We start from the raw sequence: 15363 nt of genomic DNA on the forward strand, positions 1-15363 counted from the left end.
CACATCGGTTTAGGGGGGGTCCTTGACCTGAAGAACGTTGAAGACCCCTGATGTACGTCATCTTCTGCTATTGATTTAAATCAGTGTTGTCAATATTGTTGCAGGGAAACAACCTCTTCTTCTACTGTTTACGAATTAACTTTGTCAATAAAGTTCCACAGAGGTAGTTTTTTTTTGTTGCCATGTAAACACACTTATCTTAGCATCCATGTAAACAGCTGATCAGATTGGAGACATGATTTCATCCGCTAATACCATCATGAGAAAGTAATCAAGCAGCCTTTTGTCCGGGAGGCAGGAATGAGTTTCTATCTCATTACTCATCTGTTTTTCAGATAACATGAGGTAATGGGAGACGTGATCCCGATGCCAGCTGTTTATCCGGTGCTTACCAACACTCACAGGAATTCAACTACATTACCCAGCGTCCTTTGCTGTCCTAAAATGACCTCTGTGACAAATAAAGATTAAAACGTGTCTTTTTTGCAAAACTACATGACAACTACAAGTATTTTCTGTCTAATACGCAAACAGTTCTGTCAGACTACAGCGACTTGAGAGCGAGACAAAAATAGGAACCAAGTAAAGCAGCGAGTGAAAAGTGAGACGAGCTCATGCGTCTCGTGGTAAAGAGTGCGCTGCCGCCACTGTGGGGCAGAAGAGACCAACATGTGTGAGCGGCATCACACCCAAACCACCCGTTACACATGTGACAAGTGTTAACGGTTAACACCCGCAAATCCAAAACCCACCACCTCTGTCTGCAGTGATATTCCTCCACTGAAATGTTCTCATTAGCTACAGTGTTTATTCTTAGGGTGTCAGGTGTTTCATCACAAAGTATCTCCACTTGCTTTTTACAGGCAAACTTCCCAAAGTTTATCTGAATATAACACATTTTGACTTGATGTTACAGAAGTTTCAAATGCACCAAAGTATATAATTCTTCATGTCACATAAAGACTGAATTAAATACTGTATTTATTAGAGGTCAGAGGTCCTATCTGCACAACAGACTAGACCGTGTTTGGCCAATGTGGGGTAAAAGTGGGACAAAGAGTTGAGTTTACTTTCTGTGGAAGGGCGGGGGACAGTGTACTGACATGTTGTGTATCCTCATGTGCTCAGAAGCTCCTGCAGAGGGGGGAGAAGGGAGCGACTGGAGTCTCCCTGCAAACCTGACCAAGAACTTTGACAGTAAACATCGTCAGATACCTCTCACCCTCTCAATAAACTCTGGCTAAATAAACTGCTGCCATCAGGAAAACGGTACCAAAGACTTAGAAACAGAACCAACAGACCTTTAGACTGAACTAATGATCTGATCCATGCACTTCAACACATATATTGCACAGAAAAGTTTTGGTCCAATATTGGAAACAATTACGTCACATCAATGCTTCCGATATTAAAAATGTTTTCCAATAAAATGAGACGACTATAATAAACTAAGATTGGTCTCATTCCGGTCACTTCATGTCTCTATAGCCAGTGTTGCGTGCTGTTGTTGCGCCTGCAGTCAAACATAACAAACATAGTACGGCATCATCAGCCTTTTTTTTACAAGTTGCGAGAAAGACGACACGATAGCAGATTGGAATAAATGTTCAGCAGACGTTCAGAGAGGAGGGAAAATACCCTTAACACATCAAACCTTGTAACCATCGCTACGACAACGGAAGGAAGAAACACGAAGCGGCTAAATCTTCTGCAGATACCGAACGACCACCAGAGAAAAGAAGGCGTTTGGTCTGGTCTCGCGCCATCAAAGAGGCATCTGAAAAGACGAAGAAGTCCAGCTGGAAACAGGACTATTTGTTAAAAGATGGTCATTACTAACACAGGCAATGCCAGTACTTTTTTCTCCTGACTTGTAAAAGACTTTTGCTAAGGTTGATGCAGGTCAAGGTTATGAAGAACAGACTGTGAGACATATGTTGTACATGTATAATAACACTTACAGGTAATTGCAAAGACCTGGTACAAAACTTAAAAAAAAAAAAAAAAGATAATACGGATCAAGTGTAAATATATATGTTGTGCATCTCCTCCTGTGTGTGTTGGGTCTGTGTTTATGTCAAAGAAAATATTAGTTCAACAAAAAGGAACCGACAAAGAAGTTTGACTATTTTGCACTGGTTTAATGTAATAATATTGCGTTTATTTCAAACAGTAATAAATAATTTTTGACTACATCCTAGTGTTTGTTACACTTATTGTGCACAGTTATTGTGCATCCCTGGTCAAAATAATGATCAGTACAGCATTCATTTAAAAGTCATCTGTATCAGTTTACTTCTTCATGTCACACTGACAGACTCTCACATGGTCCTCGGACTGAATTAAACGCAGCCGAGCCGGAGGGGGGGGGGGCAACAAAGCCCGGGGATGAGGTCAGACTACAGTATAAGCTCCACACAAGGGGGAGGGAGGGATGAGGAGATGAAAAGGTGGAGGGTTAAAGATGGAGGAGTGTGGGAAGAGACGAGGAAGGAGGCAGGAGAAAGACTAACAGTGTTATTGTGAGGCCCGGCGTTGTGTCGGAGACTGAATGACCCTTTTCATTCTGATATCAGACAGAGAAATCTCACAGGAGAAAGACACACGGGCTTCTGTGACGGATGTGTACAGTCTCTGTCCAGTCTCTGCTTTAACTCTGTCACCGTGATACAATCAGGTGCATTAAACTGTGTTTCTGTGCGACGCTAATATTAGCTCCACTGCTTCCCTCTCGTGAGTTTAAACATGTCACGTCTTGGCGTCCCTCCCTCCCCCCACTCCCCCCTGTACGTACAGTCAGCATCCTCCACATATCAAGGTCACCCTGGCTCGCAGACACACACAAACGCTACACACTTTTGAGCGCACAGCTGCCGCCCTGTGTGTGATAATGTTGTCCCTTCGCGGTCTAAAGACACGCACGCAGGCCCGGCTGTAAACCGTATCTGCATATGGAAATACACGGCACAAAAGAGGAGCGTTCACACAAGGCTACATTAAGAAGAAATCATCATAAAAAACGCGAGCGGATTTGTTCCCGAGAATCATTTTGTCATTAAACATACACCGCTGACCCCTGGGGACCGGCCGTCCTTGGACAATGTTGAGTTTATGGAGGCAATGTGAAGTTATTATTGCCACCTATTTAACATTTAACAACAGGTTATGCTGTAGCCCAGCTGTCCGAGGCCTGATGCCAACTGCAGGAGGAAGAAACAGGACAAAAAATACGAAGGGCATAAAGGAGGATGAGGAAAAGGACACAGCACACTGGTGAATCCTCTAACCTTGGGCTTTCATGACAAAAATATTATTCCACATCCTCCTCCACTCAGACTGAACTCGATAACCTCGACACCTAATACCAGCAATTAGTACCTGTGCATTAACAAGGAGTTAACCCTTTAAGAACCAACCAAGAGACACAGGATCAGCTCAGTTTTGAGAATAAAGTTTTTAAGATGTTTCTGTAAACTGTTGTTTGTATTCTCGGACACCACACAGCTGCATGTGCTGTGACCATGACACGTCACAGCTGACTGCCACCCTCCAGCAGCTGTGTGACCTCTCGTATCTGCACTGGAGAAAATGCAGCAGAAACGCTTCCTGAGCGGAAACTGATCCAGTTTCCGGAGCCCTGACCTTCCATTCAGAGGCCGAACGCTTCAGACAAACGTACCAGGAGGTTTCAGACGTGGGATGACATGTTTTTTTTTGTTTGTTTGTTTGTTTTGTTTTGTTTTGCTGACTGAGTCGAGCAGAACGGACGGAGGTGGAATTTTATTTGCACTGCGCTGGTAAATTCTGCAGGGAAAGCTGGTGAGCACGGTACGCCTGCAGTACCAGGCCCCGCAGTTAGGGGGCAGAGTGGGTCCAGCCACAGAACAACAGGTCTGCACTTGCTTCCTGTTGCAGCTTTGCAGCTTATTCAGCAAAAACTAAAGTTTAGTCTCATAATTGGATCCAGGAATGTCAAACGTTTGCGTGCAATGTCCAAACTTGTCTCCCTTTAATCCGATTCACTGATGTTAGAAGATAATGAACATAAAAGAAGGAGATGATACAGGAAGAGGTAGGAGCAAGAAACTTATATAAATAATAATAATAATAGTAATAATAATAGAGGATGTGCAAAGATAGAGTTCAGCTGCACCCAAACAAATGGATCCGGCACTGTCGGGTCAAACAGGCATGAGCAATCAACCGCAGACTCCGCAGAGAGTTATTCAGGCAGAGCTAATCACACAGCAGCAGCAGCAGCAGCAGCAGCAGAGATCTGGACGCGACGGTCACTGGAGCTCATCGAGGCTCCACCGAAGCAGAAACGATATCGTCTATGGAGTTTTCAAACTTTAAAAGGTCACGAAGATGTGCAAAGGCCACGGAAAGATTTGTATTCTGGACCACAGAGCGGATATGGGCATGTAACGAGCAAGCTAAGCAGATTACATAAATACGCCAACAACAAACGCTGGGCGCAAGCATCTCAGCAGAGGAACAACCTCCAGCTTTCTCCGCTCAAAACAACCAGAAAACAACCAGGCGCCACAGTTCAGGCTGTTCCAGTGAGTTTAGTCTGAGTCTTCATGTGCTGTGTTGAAAAAAAACAAAAAAACAAAGCCTCTCCAGAGCAGATAACAGCTCTCTAGTGCATTAACAAGTTGAAAGCAGTTTGTTTCTGCACGTATGGAGCTGCCAATGAAATGATTATTATTGATGATTATGGTGTAAAATCATTTCATGAACAACATGCACTAATGAGACCGTTTCCTGATAAACACTATCATTAGGTTAAAGGTTAAAATAGTTTCTTTGTTCGTGGATTTCACATGAAAATATGTTATTACGAGTAAATGTTTGCATAAAAATACAGTAAAAGCAGAAGTTATGGTTGTTATCAAAAGGCAAATTAATCGGTTTGTCGGAAAATTGCAAATTACCTCAGCAATAAATAAATAATATTTAAATAAAAGACACAAAGGGCTCCCGGTGCAGTTAAGTAAGTTGTGTTTTGACAGGAGAACTAAGCGGCTCACTCGTTTCTGAAGAGCAGACAGACAGACAGACCTGTAGATGCCATTAAGAGATTAGAGGGAAATAGAGGAGGATGAAACGGGAGAGGAGCGAGGCCCCCAGATAAACTAACGAGCGAGCGAGGGAGGATTACCGGGGGTTCACTCCAGGACGCGCACGGAGCACGAGGGGTGGCATGAAATGCTTCGCTGGCCACAGACAACACGGACACAGTGATGACAAGTGTCCGAGTGTTCGCTCACACAGATGAAACACATGCAGCCTGTTTTAGAAAAAAAAAAAAAAAAGAAACACTTCCAGTAATAAATGACATTCCTTTTCTCCCGCCAAACAAGGATGTTACAACATTTCCCACAAGCGCACCAAGCTAGTTAGACGTGTTTCAGGAAATGACAAGTTGATGGATTTTTTTTCTTACTAAAGCCATGTGAGAAAAAACATCAGGCAAGAAGAGTTTACAGGGTTCCTACACGTCTGAAGTTTCAAAATTCTAAACTTTTTCCAGCCTCTAATTTTTCAAACTTGTTTCATTCATCTGAATATATATGTTTTATGTCACCAAATCATTTCCAGAAGATTAAAGATAAATTCAGTGATTTTTTTATTATTATTGTAAGTTGCACATGATCATGCATCAATGATAATCTATGTAACCCATTTATTATTATTATTTCTTTAAGATATTCATAATTTTATGTTTTAGAAAATTGGAAACATGAATGTTTTTCTATACAGGAAAAGTTTCTGGGACTACACACACACATATATATATATATATATATATATATATATATATATATAGACACACATATTCAGAGCAGCACCAGAGCTCTGCCGTGTTTTCAGGAAACAAAGCCCAATCAGCCCCGTCCTCTCTGTCACCCTGCTTAGAGAGAAAGAAAGAACAAAGACTCCTCTCCCCGAACAACTCGGAAGAACCAAAAATAGATAATTTTTGCACATTAGGCTTAATTTCAACAATATACCTGCACTATGATACGAAGCCACATCAGCACAACATAGAGAGGAGCTAATGTTGGAGCAGTGGTTGACTGAGATATGAAGACAGAAGAGAGAACATGAACAGAAGAATAGAATCCGTCATTTAAATATGAAGATTTTTAGATTTTCTACTGATACAGATTAAATAACTCAATATAACATGTTTATAGGTGAGATTTAAGATGGTGTTTAGGTTATGTCACACATTTATGAGAAGCTTCGCAGAAAGTCTAAAAGCTTGCTCATGATATAAGATCTGAAAATAAGAGCAGGACAAACACTGGAGGATATTATTTATCTCCTATAAGGATTTGCCAATCAAACCTTAATCTAACTTCATAATAGTTTGTTGTGAGATTAAACTTCTCAAACTGGCTCTGGAGGTTTAGGAGTGGATCTGTAAACATCTCACATCTATTACAAGATAATTTGGTACCAACTATCTAACTGAAACTCAAAGTGTGGCTGAACAACGGGAAGCTGTGCTTTTGTGTGGAAGACCTTCATGACATCTCAAGGATATAAATAACTTTGTTTTTACCAACCAACCCCTCCAAACAACTGTCTCTCCCCGATCTTGCGTCCCTCCCCGACCTGCAGCCGACAGCAGCCGTGTGTCATAATTACCGTAATGGCACTACCCAGTTTTGTCCATCTGTAAGTTACGGTAATTCAAATACCATAAACTTTTTTTTTTATGCGCAGGGGAATGTTCAGGTCTTAAAGGGTTAAAAATGAAACCAGTGCCTAAAGCTGCAGTCCCTTAAATGACCACTTGAGGCTGTAGTCAAACGTGAGTAAATTTCCAATAAACTCCATGTTGAAATGTCCAACTTTACAGCAGAAATAAACACACTGACAGTCTGGTACGTTACATTCAATCGTTTTCTCTAAGCGCTGGAGCCTGTCCAAGGGCAAGAGGCAGGGTCCACCCTGGACAGGTCTCCAGTCCATCTCAGGACAAACACAGGGAGACAAACAACCATTCACACTCACACCTAAGGCCAATTTAGAATCACTAATGAACCTAACGAGCGTGTGTTTGGACGGCGGGAGGAAGCCGGAGTCCCAGGAGAGAACCCACGCGGACACACAGAGAACATGCAAACTCCACACAGAAAGGCCCGAGTCAGCAGATGGATTCAAACCTTCTCGCTGTGCTGCCCCTAGAACATACACACACGTCATGGCTGATTTGCCGTGTGATGGATGAGACATGATGAAGCTCGCTCTGGTTTGTCTGCAGTAAAAACAACACCAAGTCCGTCTGGAAGCAGGAAACAAACGCGACCTCCGTGACCCGACTCTGCCGCTTCTCTCCTTGTCACCATCAGGCTCAGGAGCAGCATGAAAACAGAGCGGTTGACCTCCGGGGCATTAACTGCCCAGTCAGAGCCTCCTCGGGGCAAAGGCCGGGGATAATAGTGTGTGTGTTTGAGTGTGTGTGTGTGTGTGTGTGTGTTGACGCATCGGTGTCATCACAAGCCCTGAAACCGAGTCTGCTTCAACGTGGTCAAACACCTCCCGGCTACACCGGAGGAACCGAGAGGAATGAGGACGGACGATCAGAGGACGGACGGTGGGAAAGGAGGGAGGGACCACACTCTCGGAGAAAGAGGGGAGGAAGAAAGAGAGATGGATTTACGACGCCGTGAGAAAAGAGGAGCTTCGTCCAAAGTCTCTTGGCTTTAGTGCCTTAGTTAATCTCAGGTTAATGAGCGGGAAGATGAAAGACAAAAGCAGGAACAAAGAGGGAAAAGGACAAAAAGCGCCAGGGATAAAGAGGGTGAGACGAGGACAGATAAAAAGATCAACGGGAACAAAACGAGATAAATGTGAGAGTGAAGACAGGTGAAAGAAAACAATAAAAACATGTAAGGAGCGACGAGGGGGAACAGAAGCAAAGAGAAAATACTGAGAAATAAGAAGTGAATCTAACCAAAAGTTTCCACCGTGGCTCTGATGTGAAAGTATTACAACAAAGCTGGGTCACTTCCAGGAATTGAAAACGTTCTTCCTGATACAGTCTGATTCCAGCAGCAGCAGACCTGAGAGGCTTTTCTCCTGAAAAGATTCTGACGTTTGGCAGGAACGATGTTCATTATTTACTGGGCCATGAAGCTGAAGGTTGACATGAACGTCAGCGTCAAGGCGCGTGCACTCACTTAAAATGAAAAACGGGACTCGATGAAGGCAACATGAAAGGTCAGAGAATATATTCTCAAGACACAGGGCATCACATGACGTCCAGATTCTACATGCACCTATGTGCAAATAAACCACACTTCTTAAAAATAAATATGTTGGAAAAGATCCCAAAAGGAACATTTCTCATTATTATTATGTCATTTAGCCGTTATTTAACCAGATAAATCCTGTTGAGATCGTGATTTCTTTTTCAAGGGTGACCTGGCCAAGAAGGCGGCAACAAACACTCAACTTAAAGATACGTCACAAATAGAGCAACAAACAATTAAACATGGGTGCAAAGGTGTAATGGTGGCAGAGTCACTGTCCGACGGAAGTCGTAAAAAGATCCAGCATTTTCAGGTCAGACTGAAGGTTGTTCCACGTTAACGGTGAAGCCAAACATTTCGCTCTTTTCCCCGGCTCAGTCCGAGTTCATGGAACGCTTAAACAATAAATGTCACTACAGTCATGTCACTATAACACAGGGCGTACCGGTTTTCCACTCTTTGGAGGAGTGAACATAAATAGGAAGGAATCAGACCGAGGAGGGACTTATAAATCACAAGCGTCCAGTGAGATTCTCTCAGAGAGCTCAGAGATGGAGTTTACATGTATAACACAGCTCCATAGTGGATCAAAGGTAAAAAAAAAGAGAAATTACAACAATATGTAATTTAAAAGAGTGCTCCTGATCTAAAAGGAAACCAAAGTATTTGTAACTGGTAACAATCTCGACTGGGATACCTTGAGTAGTTTTAACAGTGAACATATTTACGTTCAAATAAGGAGCTTTTGAGAAAACCATGACTTTAGATTTGTTGGTATTTAAAACCAAATTGAGCCTCCTCTTTACTACTCTTAACATCTCAGCTCAGGTGACAGGTCTTTGAAGCTGCTTTTACTGTTCAAATAACCCACGTCTTCATCATTTTCTTTTCTGCTTACCTTCTTCTTCTGCTTCTTTTAGGATTTTTGGCAGTTTTAAGGCTAAACGGCGTATTACTGCCGTCCAAAAGGTAAAATTTATTTCACGCACTTTAGATTCTGCTTGCTTTCCACAGCGTTAGTGTTACTCTTATCACTTCCTGATTTCCCAAACTAGGGTAAGGGCCAAAGTCTTAATGTCAGAACCTTTGAGTATTAATTGCGTGTTAAAAAACGAAGTTTGTGTTGAGTGCGTTGACTTTTTACGAGGCTAGTCCTGACCTAGCAGCCATGGTTGCAAAATGACAACATTTAAATCTTAAGATTTTCTCATCTGTCACAGAACAAACCCAAACCCTCGATATGTTCAGACAATGAGCGGTAAAGAGCGCCAGGAGGAGGAGGAGGAGGAAGAGGAGGTGTGTTTGTTGGAGGCCAGGAGAAAGAGCAGGACATGTATAGGGCCGTGAGAGAGCGACGAAGATGAGGAAAAAGAAGAAGAAGAAAAGACGACGGGGTCAGTGGATGGGAAAAGACGGAGGCAGGAGGGGGAATGAAAGGGGCAGGGGCGAAGAATTTGAAGAGTGTACACAAATACAGGGGACCCTACCACATAACCACGGTAACCCGGGCCCTTCATTTTAACCCCAGCTGTTCTCGTCGCCATGGACACCTCTCAATTAGCCTCCTCCCTCCACACATCATCCCATCCTCTGGCCTTTCATTCAGGCACTTGACCCGACCTCCTGAAATAGTCGTAATTATCGGGCTGTCAGGGGCGCCATGACGTCAACATTTACACTCAGTCTGGGGAAGACTGTTTTTTTTTTTTTTATCTGACTTCTCAAACGATCAGGGAAGAGACTCCAAAGAGATTCTGATGGTCTGCATGATGAAGACACAACTGAAATGCTGATGATGGACCTGACATTTTCAATTTATAACAAAAATTCGGTAAAAGAAACTGAACACAAAGGGGGGAAAAGTTTTAAGTGAATGTGATTTAACAAAAATTACTATTTACCAGCAATTTGAATAATGTCTGATGACAAAAATGCCAAATATCTGATTGATCCAGAGCAAAAAAAATATTTCAAGGTTTGTTTTGATTTAAATCATTAGAAATAAAAAAATATAAAAAAAATAAAAATAAAACATTTAACTTTCGATACAAAAAAGCATAATTTTTAAAAGTAAGTATGGTACATGATCTCATCCGTGCCAATTTGTCCTCTCCTCCAGTAAACCCTACATCAGCATCAGCCGGCTTTGATTCAGTCTGACGTCTTAATGGTCGCGGTAGTAAAACTGTCCTGAATGCAGCTCGTAAAATGACTCGAGTAGCCTGGAAAACCAGAAAGAAAAACTTCCTCTAACTCGTGGAAGACTTTCACTTTTGCGGTTTGAGTGGAGACATGCACGCAGGCCGGCGTACAGGCAGGTGTTTGAAACGTCAGGCTTTTCATTCTCATTGGAGATAACAGGGAGTTAGTGAAGCCTGTGTGTGTGAGAAAGTGTAACAGAGAGACAGTGAAGTGTTGTGTGTGTGAATCTTGGTGACAAAAAGCCAAAGACCCAAAGACCACCTAGACTGACTATCAAACAAGAGAGGAGGAGGAGGAGGAGGAGGAGGACTCGTACATCAGAGACTCAGAAGCTCCTCTTTCACTCTCACTAATAGCCTCACTAATAGCCTCACATACCTACACACACACACACACACACACACACACACACACACACACACACACACACACACACACACACACACACACACACACACACACACACACACACACACACACACACGACTTTACACCGTGTGGCTGAGCAGGAAATGAATGTGGGTAAACCTGGAAGCTGCATGTAATGCATGCATGGAATGTAACAAGGAACCGAGTGTGACAGGGACAACGACAACATGGGAAGTGATCAGCGTTAATTGTAGCGGTGAGCAGAGAGTCAGGTGCACCGGTGCTCGGTCTCGTTACGACGGCGGATATTAGTTCAAGAGAGGCATCCGAACGTCTGGTGGACTGAGAGGTGCGATTATTGACGGCAGAGTGATTTCCTGTCTGCATTCACTGTTCCTATCGACTGATGTTTGGCCCTCTGGGAAAAATGTAACAGACGGTCTTCAATAAACACAGACAGATCGAAACAGGATGGCATCAGGAACAAAAGTCAGTTCGGGTTAGGGCTGAAGGTTTTCCATCTTCACCACACCAGTAAAGTAAAAATTCACATCATAAGGAGAAAAAAAATGCCAGTATTGGGTATGAACCGGTACATCAGCCAGCCCTAGTTCAGGTCATTTGAGACGTCAGAGAACAGAAATAAAGAGATTACATGCAGAACGAAGAGAACAATAACAAAGAAGATCCTCTTAAGCACAAACACAAACAACGGCTTGCTTCACACCTCCACCCTTTACACACAGCCTGTGTAAACTCTGTTTAGATTTTCTGCATTTTACCTGGACGACACACACACACACACACAGAAACAGGGTGAAGATAAATCCCCGCGTCTCATTTAAAGTGTCAACAATGGCCGTGCAGCATCACAGCTTGATTCTTAAAACTTCAAAACCTGTAAAAATACATCTAAACAAAACCTCTTATCTCCTGGAAATAGACCCGAAGGCCAACGGATACGTAGCAGCAGCAGCAGCAGATTTGTCCACGCGGTAAAAAATAAAAAGGAGCATCACTAAATAAACCCCTTCCTTCCTTCCGAGCGTCTTTTCTAGCTTCTCTCAAATAGGACAGCGTGTAAATTATGGACTTCAGAGCAGCCGGCTCGGTATCACACTGAGATGATGTTTCCCACGCTGCCCGGCCGCCTCCAGGAAGCAGAGCCAACCGAGCTCCTGGGGGGGGGGGCGGAGTAAACAGGAAGCAGAAAAGATGCAGATCCATCCCTCAGAAAGCGACTGGCACAGACACAGCGTGGTACAAAGAGCATTTTGATCCAGTGAGGTCAGAGCGGGGTCGTTTACGTAACAATGTCAAAGGTATCTGATAGTGGTTTAAACGAGGAAATAATTACAGTTGGACGTGATCTCTGAATTTCCCTTTCTGCTTTACGAGTCACGGATTGAGCCGAGTAACTTGCCAAGTATATTTACACGTCATAGTTCAGAAAGGCTATAAATAAGCTCAGTCCAGCTCCTTCAAGCTAAATACGTTGCTCTTAAATACAGATCGATCGATTTACAGACAGGCACATCCACAGGCAGCCCTGTGCTGCTGGAGGCGCTGCGGACCCGTGCAGCCCATACATTGCCCCTCCCCCCACTAATAAAATGTTGATGTTTTTGTTGAAATTGAGACGTGTAACTTTTGTTATCATTGTGTAATGTTTATCATATAAATGGAGGGAGAAAAATCAGTATTAGCTCTAAATACTGGCTCAGAAAAATCGGTATCGGCCCTAAAAAAACCACCACCCTGATTTAAAGAAAGTCCAAATCTGTCTTTTTGTGCCTGTTCTTGTCATAAATGAAATCACACCATGGACCTCTGATCCTAAGACGTTCATTATCTGATGCACTGACAGTAAACTGAACAGGAACATGCCGCATCTCGTTTCCAGTTCCAAAAATAAATCACAAATAATTAACAAAGCGACCGACCGACACACGGCCTGCGTCTGGAATCCAAAGCTGGCAAAGCTAATATGGAAAAGGTTCAACGTGTCTCTACGGGTTTAAAAAGACACCGATCGACCACAACATTCACAGGTGAAGAGAAGAACAGTAATTATCTGGTCGTCATAGCACCTGTCAGTGGGTGGTGAGATGTATCAGGCAGCAAGTGAACATTTTATACTCAAAGTTGACGTCAGAAGAAAGAGAAATGGTGGAGTGGAAGGATTTGAGCGGGTTTGACAATTGATAGCTCGACATAGTATCTATTAAAAAGTGGTCCAGTGGAGGGGAGGTCTGATCCAACAGATGAGCTACCGTAGGTCAAAGGTTAAGGCTGATAGAAAGGGGTCAGTGGACTACAGTTGTTTTTGAGTCTGTGTAGCTGCACACTAGTCAGGGAGTCTACGATAAAAGCTTCTAAACATGATCGTCGGGACTAGACCTTGAAGCAATGGAGCAAGGTGACATGGACACAGCTGGATCTGGTCCAACACTCATATAAAAGCATGAGAACGTTAAGTGCACTCACATATTTATGTGAACATGAACTCATTAAAGCCGATAAACATTCAGAGCAGGTGAATGGACAAAGATCAGCGGTGAATAGACGGAGCCGAGCCACATCGCATTAAACTCTTATTCCATTAGATAAACTAAATTAAACGCACAAAAAGCACCAGTGTTGCATGTCGGGAATAACAGATCAGCAGTTTATAAACCTCATTAACTCGATCGCTGCTGAGATCCTCCTCATTCCTTCAGTGGGACCTGAAGCGCGACCAAAACGTACAAACTGATGAACCACAGTGACTCAGTCAAACAGCGCTGAGAGACAACAAGCTGAAAATCACAGGTGTCACAATGAGCTGCTCTGACATTTTGAGTCCATCTCCATCCAGCCTTGACCTTTCAGTTCCTTATCGCGGCGCTATGCTCGGGGGAGTTTCAGGCCTTCAGGGAGAAGCAGATTGAAGTAGCCCTGCAAAACTAAGGAGCGCTGTTCGTCTCTCATCATACGAATGCTGCAGAAATCTTTTTATTCTTATTGTTTAAGTCGTATTTTTGAGATAGAATGGTACCTTCTACCATGTCTTTACATGCTTAAACAACATTTTGTTGAGAGCCAATTAATTATTTGTCGTCTTATCCACAGTTCAGTCTGCTCTCTACTCTTTATAGGTGGGAGCCTGCATCGTAGCGATCTACACCGTGTAGTTGGTTCTTTATGCAGTTCCCAGCTTAGCATAAAGAGCCATTTAGCTTAGCTTAGCATAACGACTGAAAGCAGAAGCCTCTGAAGAGACGGGAATGAGGGAATGCGGTTCACGTCGATCTCAGCTGTAGTGATCTGCAGCGCTGTGACGTGTACATACATTTCTAGAGAGGTTACAGTATGAAACTACACCACTACACCACCTACCTACACCGCGGCAGATCTGAACCACAACACTAACTCTGCCTTTAGTGGAGACAATTAATGACTCACATGTCTGCAGACTCAACATAAAGCAAAGCAAATCTTCAAATCTAAACTTAAAACCTATTTATTTAGATGTTTTTTTTTAAAAAACAGTAGTTTGTTGACACTTTTATATCATTTTATTTCACATTTTTATTTTCTTTATTTATTGTTTCTATGTATTTATCTTACTTTTACCCATGTCGTGCGTGTTTTTTTTGTTGTTTTTTTGATACGTTGTAAAGCACTTTTGTCCTTCTCAAGTACTATGCTAAGCTAAGCTAATAGGAAGTTAGTATTTGTAATTATCTTAGTTTAGCATACAGACTGGAGACGGGCACTAGGTCACTGTGACAACAACATGTTGTTTTCTGCTTGTTTAATCAAGCCTAAAAATCAAGAGACGCGTCAAAAAGTTATGGTTTTAATCAGTATTTTTTTATGATAAGTGAACTCCTGACCTCCTCAGCTGCTGGTTTGACCGAAATTATCTGCAAATGTCAAGCAGTAACTGCAGGTTGGCAGTGTTGCTGATAAATAACTGTCTGCAGCGATAAGACTGGAGCTGATGAACTACGCACATTTCAGTGTGTTTACTTCTCAAAGCAGCAGAAATCAGAGTTCCGTGGCGTGACGTACATTTATTCCCCCTCCAACCATCTCCCCACCTCCTGTCTTTAACTCCTACACAGCTCACACTAACACACACACACACATAGTAATTACATGCACACACTGTACTCTGTGATTACAGTCCTATCAAAGCAGGGAGAGGGCTGCGGTTACAAAAAGTCAAACCTGCAGAGAAACCACATGAAAGACAAAGAGGGAAGTGTTAACAAAATGTTCAAACATGTGAACATTACCAACACCTCCCACAATAAACTGGAAACAATACTTGATTCAAATAAAATTTAAATTTCCTCCGACCTAAAAACTAATAATCCAATAAATCAATAAATCTTTCCAATGGAGGGCGCTGCAGCCCCACCGGCCTCATTCAGGGGACCAGAGGGGCAGTTAGAGGAGCTGGTTTAATAAACACCGGTTTACACGCATGGCAACAGCAGCATGGCCGCCCCACCCACCTGCCCCAGTGGGG

General features: G+C 42.9%; 1 protein-coding gene across 14 annotated transcripts in view; it reads right to left on the reverse strand.

The window, feature by feature from the left end:
- macf1a (microtubule actin crosslinking factor 1a) overlaps positions 1–15363 on the reverse strand; it is a 228628-nt gene that overhangs the window by 139513 nt on the left and 73752 nt on the right. The window lies entirely within an intron of this gene.

Source organism: Mugil cephalus, chromosome 14, assembly GCF_022458985.1.
Source record: "Mugil cephalus isolate CIBA_MC_2020 chromosome 14, CIBA_Mcephalus_1.1, whole genome shotgun sequence".
Classification (NCBI taxonomy): Eukaryota; Metazoa; Chordata; class Actinopteri; order Mugiliformes; family Mugilidae; genus Mugil; species Mugil cephalus.